This window comes from Dermacentor albipictus, chromosome 6 (genome assembly GCF_038994185.2).
Source record: "Dermacentor albipictus isolate Rhodes 1998 colony chromosome 6, USDA_Dalb.pri_finalv2, whole genome shotgun sequence".
In the NCBI taxonomy this organism is placed as follows: Eukaryota; Metazoa; Arthropoda; class Arachnida; order Ixodida; family Ixodidae; genus Dermacentor; species Dermacentor albipictus.
Genome location: NC_091826.1, coordinates 120575050 through 120595877, shown reverse-complemented (window position 1 = coordinate 120595877; position 20828 = coordinate 120575050). Strand labels below are relative to the sequence as shown.

At 50.5% G+C, this 20828-nt stretch overlaps 1 pseudogene; it reads right to left on the bottom strand.

The window, feature by feature from the left end:
- Positions 1 to 11707: 11707 nt before the first annotated feature.
- On the bottom strand, positions 11708 to 12820 carry LOC135913813 (uncharacterized; annotated as a pseudogene).
- Between the last annotated feature and the right edge of the window lie 8008 nt (positions 12821 to 20828).

Here is a 20828-nt window from a genome sequence, read left to right as displayed (position 1 = left end):
CTTGATACTAGTATTGTGTTTTTTAGTATTTTAAAATTTATAATTTATAATTTATTTAAGGGTTGAGCAAAATAATCATTTCTTCATTCACAAGGCGTCTTTCGTCTACTTTATGAAATTGTACATTGCACAGGATCGATGGAGGCTTGTAAATATCCTTGGAAATAATTTTTACTAAATAATTAAACCATTCAGCGCAGACCGCGCGCGGTTTCGCAGCAGGAGCGAAAAAGAAATGCCGCGCCGATCAGCGCAGCCGGCACGACGCGTGCCAGCTCGCGTTCAAAACGCGCGCGCCCAACACCGAGTGTGGTTGAAGTATTCATGCCGGCGGCTTGATGGGCTACAGTCGATACGGCTGGTGGGCTGCACGAGAGTGTCCGAGACTGTTCAATGTCTTTCTCGGTAGTTTTTAAACTATTTTCTTTATTGTCGCTACAACTTGACAATATATATCCATGAAGTTACGTTTATTACGAAAAGTGTAATATTAATTTTGGCCACAAAGCAGACGCCAAAACGGCCAGCCAACTAACCGTTCGTGGCGACCGAATGTAAACATTCGGTCGCCACGAAGAAACTTCACTGAACACGGCCTTTCGCCTACAGCCAGTTTTGTGTCACAAAAACTGTTGAATTTGGTATCCAGTAGACAAAGGCAACCTTTATAAATATTCGCTACAACTATTACCAAAGTCAATACCTTACTATAGAGGAATGTTTTCTATTAGTGAGGTGTGGTCAGAACAATTTGCAAACAGACTCTAAATAATATTCCAGTGAGTAACTATACAGTAAAATGTAGTTCAGTTATAGTGTTTCCAGAATGGACTAATAATAGTACCCGCAGCATTTAAACCAGCAACTAAGGCAAATTTTAAGAATCCTCCTAAGCTACATCTATAGGATGGCGTCAATAAAGCAAATGCACCCTCCGTACTCAAATGCCTCCATAAGTATATCCTTGATAATAACATTACCAAATATTTTCGGTAGCTCTCCTTCTAGTAGTTAATCTCTTTTTTAATAAATTAATATGTAGATATGCCTACGTCATTGAAAAAAAGCAAATATTCATAAGGGATATAGAGGTAAAGGGGGAGGGGGGGGCCAAAGGAGCTCACGTACTGCGAAAGTTTGACATGCAATGGCTTAGACCAACTCCCAGAGTGCGTGGGATCTGCTCAGGCACGTACCCAGGATTTTTTTTTCGGGGGGGGCCCACCACCTCCACCACCACCATCATCATCATCATCATCATCATCATCATCATCATCATGTTTTATGTCCACTGCAGGACGAAGGCCACTCCCTGCGATCTCCAATTACCCCTGTCCGGCACCAACCGATTCCAACTAGCGCCCGCGAATTTCCTAATTTCATAGCTCCACCTAGTGTTTTGTCGTCCTCGATTGCGTTTTCCTTCTCTTGGTACCTATTCTGTAACCCTACTGGTCCAACGGTTATCTAACCGGCGCATTACTTGACCTGCCCAGCTACATTTTTTCCTCTTGATGTCAATTCGAATATCGTGTGTACCCGTTCGCTCTCTGATCCAAACCGCTCTTTCTCTCTCTTAACGTTATGCCTAGCAATCTTCGTTCGATCGCTCTTTGCGCGCTCCTTAACTTGCTCTCAAGTCTCTGTCCCATATGTCAGCACTGGCAAAATGCACTGATTGCACACCTTACTTTTCAATAATAATGCTAAGCTTCCAGTCAGAAGCTGGTAAGGTCTGCCGTATGCGATCCAACCTATTTTTATTCTTCTGTGAATTTCCTTCTCATGATCAGGGTTCCCTGTGATTAATTGACCTAGGTAAACGTACTCCTTCACAGTCGCTAGTGGCCGACTGGCGATCCTGATCTCTTGTTCCTTTGCCCGGCTATTTATCATTATCTTCATCTTCTGTATATTAATATTCAACCCCACTCTTACACTCTCTCTGTTAAGGTCTCCAATCATTTGTTGTAACTCGTCTGCATTGTTGTTGAATAGAACAATGTCATCGGCAAACCGAAGGTTGCTGAGATATTTGCCGTCGATCTTTACTCCTAAGCCTTCCCAGTTTAATACCTTGAATTCTTCTAAGCACGCTGTGAATAGCGTTGGAGAAGTTGTGTCTCCCTGTCTTACCCCTTTCTCTATAAGTATCTGCCTGCTTTTCTTGTGTAGAATTAAGGTAGCTGTAGAACCTTTGTAGATATTCTTACGCGAACGACGAGTCAGTAAGACGAGAAACTATTCACAGATTATATTTAAACAACGGTTGCAGCGCTGACCATTTAGATTCACAGCGCGAGCCCAGTTCGTTCTTCCTCCTCCTTCCGGGAGTGATGGCGCCCACGCGCATCGTTCAAACAAACAAATACCACACGCATGTAGCAATATTTTCCAAGCTTTTTACGTAAGCGTTCTGTACTCCTTGATTACGTAGTGCCTCTATGACTGCTGGTATCTCTGCTGAATCAAATGCATTTTCGTAATCTATATAAGCCACATAGAGAGGCTTATTGTACTCTGCAGATTTCGCGATAATCTGATTGATGACATGGATATGATCCACTGTAAAGTATCTCTTCCTGAAGCCAGCCTGTTCCCTTGGTTGACAAAATCCAGTGTTGCCCTTATCCTGTTGGAGATTATTTTGGTAAATATTTTATATAATACTGGGAGCAAGCTAATGGTGCTATAATTTTTCAATTCTTTAACGTCTCCTTTTTTGTGGATTAGTATAATGTCTGCATTCTTCCATTTTTCTGGGACCCTTGCAGTCGATAGACACTTCGTATAAAGAGCCGCCAGTTTTCCAAGCATTATGTCTCTTCCATTTTTGATTAAATCGACTGTTATTCCACCTTCTCCTCCCGCTCTTCATTGTTTCATGTCTTGCAGAGCCCTTCTGACCTCATCGCTAGTTATCGGAGAGTTTCTGTATCCTGTTCATTACTGTTTCTAAGTGAGGTATCGTGACTCCTCTGGTTACTGTATACAGGTCAGCTTAGAATTTTTTCACTGCTTTTACTATATCTTCGAGATTGCTGATGATATTATCCTTCTTATCTTTTAGTGTATACATCATGGTTTGTCCTATGCCAGGTTTTTTTTTTACTGATTTCAGGCTGCGTTCATTTTTTACGGCTTCTTCAGTGTTTCTCATGTTATAGTTTCGAATATCAGTTACTTTCGCCTTGTTGATAAGTTTTGACTGTTGCGCGAATTGCGTAACGCTGTGCGACCGCCAGTCCCATACAACCGCGTAGAGCGCAGGACTCAGCGATTCTGGACGTACTGCGCCCACCGCGAGAGGTTAGAAAAACACCCACATAAGCACAGCAGAGAAGTGGCTACGGGAGGCGGTTCGACCGATAACTGTAGAAGCGTCATTCAAAACAAGTAATTGTTCTCCACTTCCGGCGGCGTTTTCTCTACTTCCTTTTTCAATAAAAAGCTGTTGATCCATAAATAGTCTCATAAACAACGCTTAACCTTTTTATTATTCGCTTTTGCTTGCAGTTTGATTGTTGCCTTGGCTCTCTCCCTTAGAATGTCGCTTAATTTCTCAACTCCTTGCGATTTTTGTTTCCAGTTGCCAATTTTGCACGAAAAGTGCTATACAATTAGAGAAAAACAAACGAGGTAACGGGCGACAGTTACCTCGTTTAAGAGTTATTGCAGGGTTTCGTGATGGACGCTCTTTCACATTATTTTATTTCCCACCTTATCTAACCCATATCACGTGTATGTGGTTCCGGGCATCTGCCAGCGCCGCGGCGAGCCGTAACTCAAGGAAATAATGAAGCAAAGGGAAAAGTTAAACGCAATTGGCGTTTTCTCCGGCCGTAACTCGTTCCATGAGAGTACAGACCAGCTGAGTAAGAGCCGCATCCCTCTCCTGGTCCCAGGGTCAGCCTAAACAAAAAAGGTTGAACTAACAAAAGCAACAGCTATGCGCGAGACGGTTGAATAGATGGTGACAACTGAACGCATCTCGATTTAATCGCGTGGGTGCGGAATCTATGAGAAAACTGTCCTTCACATTACAATAGATGCCGATAACTACCGCCATCTAAAAGGAGTGATAAAGGCAGCATAATGCTGACCGATGAACAGCCGCGAAGTCTCAACATTGATCTGACGGCACTTTAGGAATGTGTGAGGAGTGGTGGCGTGGGTTTGGAGGGGGGGGGGGGTATGCCACTTGATTTCGGGGGGGGGCCGGGCCCCCCCGGGCCCCCCCCTGGGTACGTGCCTGGATCTGCTTGATAATAAAGAGAATGGGTGGATGGGTATTTGGCCTCCATAGAGTAAAGAACCAGCGAAAGAAAACAGAGGTGCGCACCCGTTTTTATACGACCGTCGTCGCGCTGTCATCATTTTGCCATCATCATGTCCTCATCCTGCTTTCTTCATTCCGTTGTCATCATGCAGCCTTGGTCATGCTGCCGTCGTCGTCATCTTCATTGTCACCATTCCATCGTCGTACCGTTTCCATATTGATCCAACTGTTCACCAAATCATGTCGACGATAATTGCGCAGCCCGCGTCAGACACGGTTGTCTACGTCATCAGTATACTTCAGAAATATTTTTAGCACAGCAATTTTATTTGTGCGGTCCGCATGAGCATCTCGGAATGTTCGTGCAAAACGCTATGGCTCTTCTCCCGTAGCTTCTTTTTTCTATGTTTATTTTCTTCTCTTTCTTTTCTTTGTGTTGTGTGTGCGCATCCCGAAAGGATCCTTAATTCACGTCGCACATCAAACTATATAAATGCGTTTGGTTTCCAGTATTTTGGCAGAGATTTAATTTTTCTGAACGGTATAACTGATCGGCTTAGCAATCTACTTGTCCCGTTAAGTCCACCTGCCTACCTGCCTTTATGTGGTTAGGCCGATTGAATCCTAAAGCTTTGAAAGGTGCATGCATGGGCACGCATCAGTGTCATCTTACTGGCCCGCGGCGAGGTGGCAAAAAACGCAGGAATAAAAACTGCAAAAGGCGATATACACAAAGGAAGACCACACGTTCTCTTTCTTTGTACTGTGTTTTGTTATGATGATATTGCTGCTACTACGGCCGTTGCATTCGTAAACGCCTTCGAATTGGGCTCATTAGCCAAATTTTGGCGTGACGTCGTGATGCCAGGCCGATTTAAGCACTCGCAATGCTTTTTCGTGCCAAACATGCACATAAGACTGCGTTTTCCGCTTGCAGTGGTTTTCCGCTTCGCTTCGAGCATCCTGCTGGCCTTGTCTGCGCAGCGTCTGTCGTGGTTGCTACACTACGACATGCAGGTTCACGTGTTGCAAAGTACACTAACCTTCTTTGAAAAGTCGCATGTGGACGCAGCCTAAACCGCTTCTCGGCCGATATCGACTTAGCCAACTCACGCGCTTTCCTCAGCGGCAAGCAAACGTCCAGAATGCGCTATTCACCTTCACCAAGCTCGCCATTGTCGGCACGCAGACTCCCATCGCGGTCGGCATCACGCTTCTTGTGGCAGTGCGGTCTGCTACAGACTAGTGAGCCTGCCTTCTTCATACTTTTGTTGGGGCCGCATTAAGACGCTGTTGAGGCCTGTTCTAACACTTAAGCAGCTTGAGCGCAACGACAAACCTTGTCACAGCTTTCAGTGTTTCGTCCTGCCGGAGAAACTGCCCAGTTTTCCCTTGCATCTTCGGAACAGGACGCGCACAAAGGAACGACATGCCTGCTAAGGTCGATCACAGTTTGTGGCCTCTGATCAAACAAAAGAAATTATTTAAGTGCACATCACATGAAATGTTCTGATCAGGCTCCTGCTAATTTTGGCGCGTTGACACTTCAGCTACCATACTCATGGTCGTTAGCGCGTGAATCTATCTAATGATCGTGCTTGTAACGCTTTCTTTACTGCACTTGATATGCCTGTATTTATCTAACTTTCGAAGCAATAATTATTTTATAAATCCAGAAAACAATAGCACTTTATGCACATACATTGTCGTTTCCAAATACTATGCATATAGCAGATTGTTTTCTTGAAAATGGTCAGTTTCAAAACGAAGGAAAAATTTCAGGCATATACATGTACAACAACCAAATTTCCGAAGCTCGCCCAGCCAGTCTTCTTGCTGCTCCCATATCGACTCTAGCACCAGAGATCTGCAGCAACCTTTTGTCACTATACGGTATGCCCCGCTTCTCGGAAATAAAGTTTCCTCTCCTGGCCTCCACCTGGGGGCCATCGCCCCCTGTTCTCTCTTGGAAGTGAGGTGGCTGCCCGACAGGGGTGCCACCATGGCCACTCGGCAAACCTGCTTTACTGAGGAATAAAGCCAGTCGGCTGTACACTCTGAACCTGTCAAAACGTGTGTTGCCTCCCCTAAATCAAGCTCCCAAAAAGTGGTAACGCAGGACATTTAAGTGGGTTTTTTTTTTTCAACACTGCCATGGACGACGCTGCTCCTACTCCTGCTGACAGAGATGACGGCACGATTACGTCTCCTTTCATAGCCGCGGAGCTTCAGCTTCCCAGCTTCTGGCACAAGAATCCTTGAGCTTGGTTTATGCAAGTTGAAGGCCCCTCAGCCTTCGCTCACGGGGTCCGCGAGCCGCGGCCAGCACGACAAAGGACCAAAGGCGCAAGGAACAAAAACCGCTTTAATTTACGATAGAATGTAACACTCAAAATTACCGCAGCCTCGCGGCCAATAGCAGAAAACAACAAGGCAAGGAAGCAGGCAGCAAAGAAGCAAAGCAGCAAAAAGCAGCAAAAGCAAAGAGGCAAGCAGCAAAACAGCGAGGCAACAAAATATACAAGCGAAAGGGAGCGACGAAAGAACGGCCGCTACCAACCATCAACCAACACAATCTTTCGGGCGATAACCGAATGCTTAAAGCGCAGAAAGCAAGCAAGCACCGAACCAGGCGCGCAGACAGTCCCAAAAGCGAACAACAAGAACAACAACACTCTTTCATGCAGACACAATGCAAAGACGCTTTTCCCCCTGCTCTGCAGCACGCTCGGTAAAAGAAACCTAGACGGGCCACGCCCCACCAGCGCCTCCCCAAGCCCGCGCCCCGCAAAAAGCCACGAGTGCCGTCTCCGCTGCCTTCTTATCGGGCAGCCGCCTTCCCGGCAGTCCCCGCGCGAGTTCTCACGCTACCGCGATCGATGCGCGTGCTCCATGCGACGAGTGCCGTTGTGGCGCGCGATTCAAAGGCTTCCCCCGTGCGCGCTGCAGAGAGGGCCAAGGGCCCGACACTCCCCCCCGTACAAGACCGGACACCCACCTGGGTGTCCAACAGCACTATGCAACTACACTATACAACTACACTATACAACTACACTATACAACTACACTTTGCAACAACACTTTGCAACAACACTTTGCAACAACACTTTGCAACAACACTTTGCGACAACACTTTGCGACAACACTTTGCGACAACACTTTGCGACAACACTTTGCGACAACACTTTGCGACAACACTTTGCGACAACACTTTGCGACAACACTTTGCGACAACACTTTGCGACAACACTTTGCGACAACACTTTGCGACAACACTTTGCGACAACACTTTGCAACAACACTTTGCAACAACACTTTGCAACAACACTTTGCAACAACACTTTGCAACAACACTTTGCAACAACACTTTGCAACAACACTTTGCAACAACACTTTGCAACAACACTTTGCAACAACACTTTGCAACAACACTTTGCAACAACACTTTGCAACAACACTTTGCAACAACACTTTGCAACAACACTTTGCAACAACACTTTGCAACAACACTTTGCAACAACACTTTGCAACAACGCTATGCAACAACGCTATGTCCAACGCTATGTCCAACGCTATGTCCAACGCTATGTCCAACGCTATGTCCAACGCTATGCCCAACGCTATGCCCAACAGCACCATGCATCGTCCTAGTCGAGTATATCACGGCTGTTGCGAAGCAAAATGTTCGGGGCAGTTGGCACGCGATGGGCTGGAATGCTGTCTGGCGTCGTTCGGAGCTGCACGTGACGGCGCCAATTGGCATGCGCTCAAGGCGTGCGCTCTTTCTGAGACAATGCACTTTTCGCCCAACCGACGCTAGCGCACATCGGTCGCCTGGGTGAGAGACCGACGACGTAGGTGATGTTGCGATGGGCCGCCGTGGCAGCCAGGCTGGTGACACCCGTTGGAGTGGTAGCGTGGCATTCTGCGTAAGGCGAGGATATTTACAAGGACAGCATATGTAAAAACGTCGCGATTAACTGATACCGGATGTAGGACACAGCCGCGTTAACTGCTGGACTCGTATAATGACGGAAGCACGGTTAGCTGTCTGATGGGCGCTCGTAGTACGCTTTGAGGTCGTGCAAGCTGACGGGCCCTACTACTCTGCTGCCATGTTTTTCCCGCAGTAGGTACACCAAGCTAGAAATACGTTTCGTGATCACGTAAGGGCAATCCCATCTAGGCGCGAGGGAAGCAGCAAACCCTTTTGCAGCATCGCTGAGTGGGTGCGTTCGGCGGAGCACTTCGTCGCCGACCGCGAACTCCAGGGGCCGCCTGCCTTTGTTATATTGGTTGCCATGTTCCAGGCGGGCAAGGTCCAAGTTTTCCCTGGCCTCCTTCAGAGTGTGGGCCAGGCGGCTGGAAATATTTTGTGTGAACGTGGAGTAATTGCAAGTTGGCAATTCAGAGCCGTTGGTGAATGCATGCTCAATAGGAAAACGGAGCTCGCGACCGAGAAGAATAGCCGCTGGCGTAAACCCTGTCGACCGGTTTACTGTGGTCCTTGTGGCGAAAGCCATCTCCTGGATACGAACGTCCCAGTCCTTGTGCCGCTCGGTGAAAGCCACCAGCATTGTCTTAAGGTTTCTGTTGACACGCTCCGTGATGTTGGCTTGAGGGTGGTATGGTGTCGTCCTTTTGTGCTGCACGCCAAGAGCTTTGCAGGTGTCCACGAATATCCTGCCTGTGAAATACGTGGCATTGTCCGTGATAAGCTGCGCTGGGAAACCGAAACGGGTGAATGCTTCCAACAACCTATCCCAGATTATCTTAGAATCCAGCTTGCGTAGCGGGTACAGCTCTACCCATTTGGAGAAATGGTCAGTAACCACTAACAAGTATCGATTCCCTTTAGCTGACCTGGGGTATGGGCCCATAACATCACATGCCACAATTTCCCATGGGTATCGACTCTCAACTGGTTGCATGAAGCCCGGTGGCTTCCCTCCCCTCGGTTTCACGGTCTGGCAGGTAGGACATGTGCGAACGTATCTGAAGACATCCTTTCTCATGTGCGGTCATGTCGCGACGCGACACAACTTTTCGAATGTTTTCTTGCCGTCGCTATGACCGGCGAGCCGGGTGTCATGAAAGTACTCTAGAAAAGGCTTGCGCAGCTTCCTAGGCACAACGACGCGGAATGGGGACTCACCGCAATCCGTATCGGCAGCAGGTATATACCGCAAGAGCAGGCCATCGTCTGCTTGCATGTAGCAGTCGTAGTTGCCGCTACCGGCAGGGTTGGCGCCGTCCAGTCCCTTGCGTATCAAGTTGCACTGGTCGTCGCATAGCTGGGCGTCGAGTAGCTGCTGGCGGGAGATCAGTGTCCCCCAGGCGTCCACAGGCACTGCCACAGCCAGGACTTCGGGTGCCGGCTCGCCATCCCCGGAGAGTGGTGCTCGGGACAAGGCGTCAGCTACCTTGTTGAAGGTGCCTTTCTTGTATTCTACTCTGTAATTATACTTCTGAAGAGAGAGGGCCCAACGGGCTAAACGGCCGGCTGGGTTTTGTAGCTTTGACAGCCACGTCAGGGCCTGGTGGTCAGTCTGAATAGTAAAGTCAGCCCCATCCAGATACATGTCAAATTTCTTTAGTGCAAATACAATTGCTAGGCACTCTTTCTCTGTTACGGTATAGTTCCGCTCTGCTCCTGTGAGAGTGCGACTTGCAAAAGCCAGAGGGTGAAGCTTTCCTTGGTGCTTCTGAAGCAAGACTGCGCCGATGCCATACTCACTTGCATCGATCTGCACGGTGAATGGCAGGTTGAGGTCGGGAAGCAGCAGACGTGCGGTATCGGCGATAGCCGACGACAGAGCCCGAAATGATCCCTGCTCCACGTCAGTCCACTGCCAACTGGCACCTTTCCGTAGGAGCTGGTGGAGAGGTCTTGCCAGGTCAGCGCAGTTGGGGATAAAGTGGCGGTAGAAGCCCACCATGCCCAAATACCGCTGCAGGCTCTTGACGTCTGTTGGTGGTGGAAGCTGCAGTATGGCCCGGAGTTTCTCCTCGTCAGGCCGGAATGTGCCTTGCTCGACAATGAAACCTAGGAGGTTTATTCTGGTCGAAACCAGTTGAACCTTCCGGGGGTTAATGGTGATGCCTGCGGCCTGCAATCGTTGTAAAACGGTGGTTAGGTGCAGGAGATGCTCCTCCACGGTATTCGAGAACACTACCACGTCATCCATGTAAGCCATCGCATAATTGAATTTGGCGTCTTGAAGCACAATATCTATTACACGCTGAAAGGTTGCCGGTGAATTGCACAAACCAAAAGGCAATCGGACGAATTCGAACAGTCCCCGATGGCAAGTGAATGCAGTCTTTGCAATATCACAGGGGGCGATCGCAATTTGCAGGAAGCCCCTGCTGCAGTCTAAAGTAGTAAAGAACTTAGCGGACCCAAGTGAATACATCACTGAATCGATTGACGGGAAGGGGTACGAGTCTCGAACGGTGACAGCGTTCAACCGACGGTAGTCGACACACAACCGCGCCGTGCCATCTTTCTTAGGTGCTAGTACAACCGGGAACGCCCAAGGGCTCTTAGACGGTCTTACTGCACCGGTAGCGATCATTTCGTCTAGCGCACTATCAAGAAGTGCTCGCTTGTGGATGCTCAGGGGCCGCGGGTTGAAACGAATTGGGCGGGCGCATCCGGTGTCTATCCTATGAGTCAGCACTTTAACGCTGCCAGGAGCTTCCGTGAACATTTCGGCAAATGGTTTAAGTGCTGTCTCGATTTTGGTCTTCTCCGCCGGAGATCCTGTGAAAGACTTCAGAACAGTGAGGATACCACTACCAGTCTCGGAGACCGCAGAGATATTGGCGGTAAACTGATTTGACTGTGGGTCTCTTGGCTTAGTCATGAACTCGAGTGGATGTGCATGCATGCCGTACTGGTAGGTGCCTTTAGAGAGATCGAGAACGATTCCTGCTTTGGCTATGAAGTTACGGCCCAAAATCACCGGACAAGAAAGTCCTGGAAGGTGTAGGAAGCGTTGCCGGAATTTTTTATCATTCATGGTAACCGTTAACCGGGCTGCTGACGTAGCGGACGCAACGTGAGCGGATGCCATGCAAAGGGTCGTGTTTACACTTCGTAACTGTAGACGTTTCGTCTCGCAGGCGCTTTTGACACGATCGCCGAAAACGGAAACAGCAGAGCCGGTGTCTAAAATAGCAGGTACTTCTATTCCGGCCATTCTGACCACCACCAATGGTGTTTTCTCAATCTGGGCGTCAAGAAGACTGAACGTGGACGGCAAAGCCCTCACCATTTGTCCAAGATCCTGGGCCTTCGATCTGGGGGGGCGACACCTTTCCGGTACACCTACTACCGTTGACGCCGGCGGCGATTCGAGTGTGAGGAGCCGTTTCTTTCCCCCTCCCCGCTGCCGAGGTTGTCCGCGGCTCAAGGCCGTGGCAGCAGGATGGTGAGACGACCAAAACACCCGGCTTTTCGTAGTCTTGGAAACGCCTGCCCCCGCTTGGTGCTTGACGGCCGCGTAGTCTGCATGTGCCGAGGGGACGTCGGGGCGCGGTAGGTCGTTGGCCGGCGACTGGGAGCTGCTCACCACCGCCGGCCCTCGTCGTTTCCCTGCTGGCGGGAGCCAGGGGGGCTCGGGCACTGGCTCCTGTAGTGGCCTCGTCCTCCACACTGGAAGCAGACTGGAATGCTCCTGCGTGTATCTGCTGCGCCTGATTGGGCGGCAGCCACTACAGGCCTGCTGCGGCCCCGAGTGCCTCGCAACGTTGTGGCAGGTTCCGCGACCGGAGGCCGGAAAGGTACCTGGGTGGCAAAGGTGCGGTGAGTGAATGGGTCCAGCGCCCTTGGAGGCGGTACCATATTCCCCGGGCTTGCAATCTGAGAACCGTGCCACGCGCAAGACGGCTCGAGGGAGGCTTGAGGCGGGGGTGGAGGCTGGTAAGTTAGCTCTGCCAACATCGCCGCCTGAATATCGGACGCCGCTTTAGCGAGATCGTCAAGCGAAGAGAAGGTGCGGCCCCTTAGATAAGCCTGGAAGCGTGGGTGAGCTTGCCGGATTGCCCGGGTGACTCTTTCCGTTTCGGGTGCTGAAGGATCTGCGCGCTCGTAAAGCTCCTGAAAGGACCGTATGTATTCTAGGAGGCTTTCCTCCTCCGCCTGACTACGGGCGCGAAGCTCGTATTTCATGCGGACAACGTAGTCGGGGGGGGGGGGGGGAATTCTGCTCGCAGTAGCTGCTCAAAGTGCGCCCAACTTTGGAATGACTGGCGACGACGCCAGCGGGCGGCGGACCCAGTCAGGGCGACGGGCAAAACGCGCTGAAGAAGAACGTCATCCGTAATGGCTTGCGCATTGCGGTAATCTGCCATTTCCTGAAGGAAGTCCGCCACCGATTTCGTATCTGTGTGCCCTTCATATGTAGGCACAGCGAGCCGCAAATGGAAACTGGCTGCTGGAGTTATGTTTGTCTGATGCTCGAGCAGCGCGGTCAGCTGGGCAATAATGTTGCACATATCTTGTGCGGGCGCACCCTGGTCCTTCTTATCAGGCATTGTAGTAATGGGTTTGCGAGGATGATTTTCAACCGCGCTCTTCTTGACTTTACCCGAACGTAGGTGCATTAAAATGCCGGCGGTGCATCTTTGGTGTTCAAATTGGGCGGGCAAAGCGGTCCGACGGAATGGACAAGCGGTTCTGCGGAAGCAGGATGGCGCGGAATAGCGGGGCGCAGGGAAAGCGGGAGGTCGAATAAACGTTCAGTGAGCTTACGCCGGTCAGAGGGGTTGGGTACAGATGCAGGAGCTGTGGGACCCGATGTCGGAGCGAAACAAGTAGGCCTAGGGGGCGAGTTCCAGCTGCCTCGAGATGGGGGCGGTTCCCTCGTTCCCGTGCTCGTGGTCCCTGCGGTGCGGAAGCGTACTCCAGAACAAACAGAAAAACAACGAGAAAGAAGAAAACCACGTTGGGCGCCAGATGGAGGCCCCTCAGCCTTCGCTCACGGGGTCCGCGAGCCGCGGCCAGCACGACAAAGGACCAAAGGCGCAAGGAACAAAAACCGCTTTAATTTACGATAGAATGTAACACTCAAAATTACCGCAGCCTCGCGGCCAATAGCAGAAAACAACAAGGCAAGGAAGCAGGCAGCAAAGAAGCAAAGCAGCAAAAAGCAGCAAAAGCAAAGAGGCAAGCAGCAAAACAGCGAGGCAACAAAATATACAAGCGAAAGGGAGCGACGAAAGAACGGCCGCTACCAACCATCAACCAACACAATCTTTCGGGCGATAACCGAATGCTTAAAGCGCAGAAAGCAAGCAAGCACCGAACCAGGCGCGCAGACAGTCCCAAAAGCGAAAAACAAGAACAACAACACTCTTTCATGCAGACACAATGTAAAGACGCTTTTCCCCCTGCTCTGCAGCACGCTCGGTAAAAGAAACTTAGACGGGCCACGCCCCACCAGCGCCTCCCCAAGCCCGCGCCCCGCAAAAAGCCACGAGTGCCGTCTCCGCTGCCTTCTTATCGGGCAGCCGCCTTCCCGGCAGTCCCCGCGCGAGTTCTCACGCTACCGCGATCGATGCGCGTGCTCCATGCGACGAGTGCCGTTGTGGCGCGCGATTCAAAGGCTTCCCCCGTGCGCGCTGCAGAGAGGGCCAAGGGCCCGACAAAGTAGAGGCCCATTTTCAGCTCTGGCGCATCACTTCACAGATGGCAAGGTATCTCTGCACGTCGTCGCCAAGCTACGCCCCAAAATCGCCGATGCCATTCACTGCCATACACGACTTGCTAGGGGGCACGCCTTCGGCCACAGCATACGGCGACCTGAAACGCACGGTCCTGTAGCGCTTCAAGCCATTGCAACAGAGTAGGCTTCAATAGCTCCTGTCCGAGAAACTCGGCGGTCATGAACGTCCCAACTACTGCACTGGTTGTGTCAGCTGCTGGGTGGCCACTCCGCAAACTAGGGCAGTTTCCAATTTTGCGCGAGCTGTACTTGCAGCGCCTCCCACAGTCCACACGCATGGTGCTAGCTGGTTCCGACGAGACGAGTCTCGATCGGCTAGCTGCACTCGCTGACCGCATATGTGACTGCTCCTCTGTGGCACAGTTATCTATCGCCGCTCCGAGAGTCTCAGAGCCAGAAGACCGACTCTAGCGCCTGGGGGAAACAGGCGACCGCCTTACCAGTGCACTGGAGAAGCTGACGACGGGTGGCTACACTGGCGACCAACTTCGGCGCAGTCATTCGCCTTCACAGTCTCGCAGCGCACCCAGAGACTTGCCGCGGCAGTTGTGCAGTTGTGCTTCCACTGTCGCTTTCGCGAACAAGCAAGTCACCACACCCAGCCCTGTTCGTGCACGGGAAACGAATCGGCCATTCACTAACAGCGGCATGAGATATCGGCCCTCGCGCAAGCCACCTGTTCTTTCTAGTCGGCCGCATCACCAGCACCCGCCACCTCGTCCACACCGGAGCCGAGCTGTCATCCTCGTCAAGGCCGCAGATCGCCAACGCAGCAAATCCACACCTACGCTCCACGCAGTAAACAACTATGTCATCGCTTCGCATGAGGTCCGGTCAATTACGCTAGGCATCGGACTCCGGCGCTTGCAAAATGTGTTTTTGTGACGCCGACATGAGCTTTGCCATACTGGGAGCTGACTTCCTCAGTCATTTCAGCCTAGATGTGAGTGTTCACGATCGGCGCTTCAAGAATAAGGTCACGTTCCTCGATGTACTTGGCCTGCAGTCCAACCTCACCTCAGTTAGCATCCGTACGCTTCGGCTTGTCTCAACGTACGACAGCATACTTGCTGAGCCCCCGCAACTCGCGAAGCCCCGGAAAGATGCACTGCACATCAAACACAAGGTGACGCCTCATACCACCACCACCGGCCCATCTATCACGACCCCGCCACGGCGGCTCGCTGGATGGAGGTTGACAGTCGCCCGCCGTGAATTCGAACAGATGCTTCAGATCGGCGTTGTTCGTCCTTCCTCTAGCAATTGGTCTTCACCCCTCCACCTGGTTCCAAAGCAGCACAGTGGCCACTGGCACCCTTGTTGTGATTACCGAGCTTTGAATGTCGTCATTACTCAGGATAAATATTCCCTTCCCCACATACATGAATTCAGCGCCCATTTCGCAGGAAATAAAATGTACAGCAAGATTGGTTTGGTGAGCGCTTACCACCAAATTCCTGTCGAACCCAGCGACATTCCTGAGGCAGCAATCACTACTCCAGTTGGCCTATTTGAGTTTCTCCGTATACCTTACGGTTTGAAGAATGCAGCGCAAACTTTTCAAACGTTCATGGACGAGGTTACGCGCGGACTCCCGTTCATTTCCGTGCACCCTGAGGACAGCTACAGAGCAACGGCATGATCGAGCGTCTCCCCCGACAACTGAAGGCGTCATGCATTTATCACCACGCTCGACAAACAGCACCGGGTGGAAAGGCTACCCCTAGTACTACCGGTCCTGCGAACAACAATCAGGGATGGCATCGGAGTCAGAGCAGCCGAGGTGCTCTATGGGCCAGCAATCCGCCTTCCAGGCCAGTACTTCGGCACCCAGCCAGCGACCGCGCAGCACTTAGAGAGGCTACATTGCTGGCTCATCCGGCTTTGACCTGCACCCACAAGTATCGATCGCGGGAAGCCTACGTTTAGTTTCCCGACAATGGACACAAACACACACGTCTTTCTGCGGCGCAACTCTATTAGGCCACCATTGACTCCTTCCTATGATGGTCCTTTTTGTGTACTTTGGCGTTCAGAGAAAGCTTTGAAGATTCATCTACGCGGCAAAGAAGAGACAGTGTCGCGCGACCCCGTGAAGCCTGCCCATCTTGAACATTCACCCCTCATTCCTTCCGTCATTCACACCAACGCCTCCGGCATTCTAGGGGGAGAGACCTTGCAGCAACCGTCCGTCGCTATACGCTGTTAAACGCTTCTATGAAATCCAGTTACCTCGTCTGGTTTCCACGTGGGGGTCATCGCCTCCTGCTCTTTCTTGCAAGCGAGGTGGCTGCCCGACTGGGGCGCCACCACAGCCACTCGGCAAACCCGCTTTTACTGTGGAATGAAGCTAGTTGACTCCCCGTTCTCAACCTGTCAAAAAGTGGATTACCTGCCTCCGCTTAACTGAGCCCCCAACAGATCTTTCTAGCAGTTTTCACGGTAAACTCGATAAATCTCATACGTGGCAGATGCCAGTGGTCGAGACTCCTCCCGTGCCTCTGATATTGGTGCCAATCGGGCAAGTTTCAATGACTCTTGCTGCTTTCGACGCAGTATCACTATGTGTTACACTATCACTATGTAAAAGACGCGCCACAATACAAAAAAAATATCACCGACGGTTACCATACTCCCTAATGCAAAATTTTAGCGCAGCTGTATACGTATTTTCGTTGCGCCATATAACTGCTGACGCAGACACTCTATCTTCTGCGGCACGTTGCGAACGGACCGAACTGTGGCGCGACTGCTTCGCTAATCAAGAGATCGCTAGAGGCAGCGCGTGGGTGACGCGTAGGCGCGATTCACAGCAGCCGCCGCACACAGACGTCCACTCATGCAGCGCTTTGTTTCCATATATGGTATCGGAGACGTCATCGGTGTACAGAAGGCGCCCACTACCCTGGCGCCATCTCGTAAGCAACGCCGCCGCAAGGCCCGTCTAGCGCGGCACTGAGCTTTTCTTTTCACTCTTTCGCCATACCCTCCTTCTCCCCTTTCCGCCTAATCGTTACGCTTCACTTTCCTTCTTTGCTTTCCTCCTCGCGCTGTGTTCTGTCTTCGCTATCGCTCTTTCATCTGCGCTCCGCGTTCACTCTTTCAGCCTTCGCTGCGCTCGTTCGCTCGGTTACGAGTACGCCAAGGCACGACGCCGACGCTCGCCGCAGGAACGCTCGCCGCAGGAACGGGCGCCTAGAGCCCAGACCACACGTACGTTTGCACACACACGCAAGCTCACGTCAGCGCACCCACGCATGCGCAGACATGCGGCAAGCTCGCACGCGTCGAAACGCGGTGCGATCTCGGTGAACAGCTCTTCTCTGTTATCTCGCGCTTGGGCTGCCTCGCGTCAGCACGCCTAGCTACGCACCTACGGTGTGCTACATTCAACTGCGAGTGAAGCACATTTATATATTGCAAGAAAGTGCTTAATCCTTCCTCTTTGTGCTGATCTTACAGCTCTAAATATATAGCAATTATGTTTATAGATATCGAAGCATCTTGAAACACTGTCAGTAACAAAGTACGAAGTGGCACCTTCCAAGGTGTCTATGAGTGAGCCTAGTGAGCTCACGGTGTCGCGCATCTTTGCAGGCACAAACCACTATTCCTTGCAAGGCGTGGCAGGATAGGCGTGTAGACGCGAGCTTGCAAGTGTCTGCAAGCGTTACGTGTGGTCTGAGCTTAAGAGCTGCACTCTAAAATAGTTTCCGAATCCCACGTGCTGTATAAATCGGTTCAGGCGATGCTTTCATTGGTGTTTGTCAAGAACGCTTTTCCTGCCTAGTGACCATTTGCAAGTAGAGACCACGTGACCGAGTTAGCCACAATTTCATGGGAACCACCTCGATCACGGTAAAGTTGTGGCACTCGATCACTCACATGTCACGCATGACGACGATGCAACAACCGCGACGGGATGATTGTGACCGTATAACGACGGCGACATGACGATATGACATGACACTGGAATCACTATGGCAAAATGACGTTGACAGACAGACCGCGGTGGCATCGCGACAACTGGGCAACGATGACAATGTCATGGCGACGGCGGAACAACGACGACAGAATGACAATGATGGCAAGACGTAGACTACAACATGATGGCGATACTATGACGATGACGGAGCTGGACTGAAGATAACGGGATAGCGATGCTAAATGGATTTCCATTCTATGAGGACAATTCCGAAACAACAGAACAGCGGTGGTATGACGATGCTGGAATGATGACGATAGGATGAGGAGAATGTCATCAGTACGACAAGATGACGACCATGGAACGGCTGCGGTGGCATGGCGATGACTCTGCGACTACGACGCAATGACGACAATGGCCTGACGATGACGGTACCACGACGATGGCTTGAAGATGGCGGCGATATGATGACGCCGTGGTACTGACAGATTGAAGACGGCGGAAGGATGACAATGATATGACAGCGATGATATGACAATGGCATGAGGGCGATACAATTATGGCGACGGTTTGCTGGTGTTGGGGGGGGGGGGGCGGAGGAGCTGAAGTACACGCATAAGTGCAAGAGCAGCCGCCACGAGCCGCCTCAATTCGCACTATATCCGCTGTCTGTTTGTGTTAAGTCTGGCGCTGGCGATTCGTGCAAGAATGCAGCCAATAGCCGGCGGAGAGGACACGTGACGACGATGACGGCATGATGACAAAAGTATAATGCCGCAAGAATGACGGCGGCGTGATATTGGAAACCTCATCACAGTGTGACGACGAAGCTGAACTGCCGATGACTCAGTGACAACGACGGCTTCATGACGTCGTTACAAAAATTCATGGCGATAATGTAATGACGACACTGGAAACGATAGAACGGAATGACGACCACGAAACGACTACGATGAAGTGACAACGCAGGAAAGATCGCCAATAGGGGTAGCAAATATAGGAGTGCTATCATATGAATTAGCTATTCGGCAAGATAATAGAAGCAGCGGAAAAGTTTTATAAAGAGGGAAAAAAACTTGTTCACATAATGCGATTTTCATTGCACCAGAAGTGTGATTTCCATCGCATGCGGCGGAAATCGAAATCGCCGGGTGGTTCTTGCACGTCAGCAGCTAATCAACTGTACAGACGTATCACAAGGCATAAGCCATGGCTAACAAGAAAGAAGCAAAGTAAGTTGCTTATAAATTTGCAATTACATGTACTACAACATAAACTCGTACAACCATATTGACACGTGTACTCATCTTTATCGGGCGACCACGTTTCGCCGCTTAACAACTGTAATCGCACAGCGAGGGACGCGCCTGAATGTATCCGATGTTTCTGAAAAGTTATCGACGCTTCTATCCGCGTGTCTGTTGTCGCCGAACCTTGTGTTATCAGATTTCATCGCGTGACACGAATGGTGTAGAACTTTGTGGAAGACACGCGGGTCCCATCAGTTAATCTGGAACATTCGACGACTGATCTATAAAAGCCGACGCGCTTGACCCGCTGATCAGATTTTCGACGATCGCCGAGCGTGTTCGCCGCTTTCGTTGTGCTATAAGTGTAGCCTGTTTTGTGGGCACAGGTTCGCCCAATAAAAGCTAGTTTTGTATTCCACCGTACTGCTTCTTTCTTCACCGTCACTACCACGTGACAATATCCTCCGATTACTGCCTCTGTAATTAAAGCATCATGAAACTTGAAAGATATTGTCACGTGGTGATGACGTTGAAGAACATAGTAGCAATACTGCGAAAGACAAAACTAACTTTTATTGGGCGAACCTGTGCCCCACGAAAACAGGCTACCTTTATAGCACAACGATAGCGGCGAGCACGGTCGGCGATCGTCGAAAATCTGATGAGCGGGTCAAGCGCGTCGGCTTTTATACATCAATCGTCGAATGTTCCAGTCTAATCGCTGGGACCCGCGTGTCTTCCACAAAGTTCTACACTATTCGCGTCGCGCATACATGCAATCAGACTACACAAGGGTCGCTGACAGACAGCGGTTGGAACCATCGATAACATTCCAGAAACTTCCTATACATGCAGGCGCATCCTGCGCTGCGTGATAACATTTATTAAGCGGTGAAACGTGGTCACCCGAGAAAGATAAACATGTACACGTGTCAATATACACAGACAACATGACATTTGTGTATCTAAGCCCTCTTTTTGCTAGATTTTGGGATACAGCTGCTTACTTATTTATGCAATGGTGTGATTTATTGGATCTGTTGAGAGATGCAGTCTAAATTGTACTCAGCCGAGCTTGCTCCGACTCATATTCACCAATATGACTCACACAAAATCAGCTTCAAGGTTCGGTCCAAGCCTTAGTTAGCTGACTAGAGTTCACCGACCAATACATGACATTAAAGTTGTGGCCTGTGCGATGCATAATGGAGCATTGCATAGCAGTCCGCGTTATATCAGATTAAATAAGGAAAATTATAGACACTGCAATAGCATTATAGAATTTCATTAACCGCTGCATGAAAGCTTCGCCTAATGTAGATTCCAACAAGTGCATGGAATCTGCATCATATTTTTTGCCGATACTGGTTGCTATCTTGGCCATTTCTTAGTGGCCACATTTTCCACATTTCAACACAAAGTTGGATAAATGACTTTGGTGCAATATATCCGAAAACACTTACATCACTCTATCGTAGGACGTTGGAAAGTTCCCTCGCCAGCGTTGGCAGGCAACCACTGTCAGAGGGCGCTATCCTAGGCGCATGGCCTGACACTGTAACTTCAATGCGGGCAACTAAAGCGCTGTTGACATTTCTGCCGGACGCCAAGCTAGACAAGCGGCTCTAGCAGGGCAGCTGTCT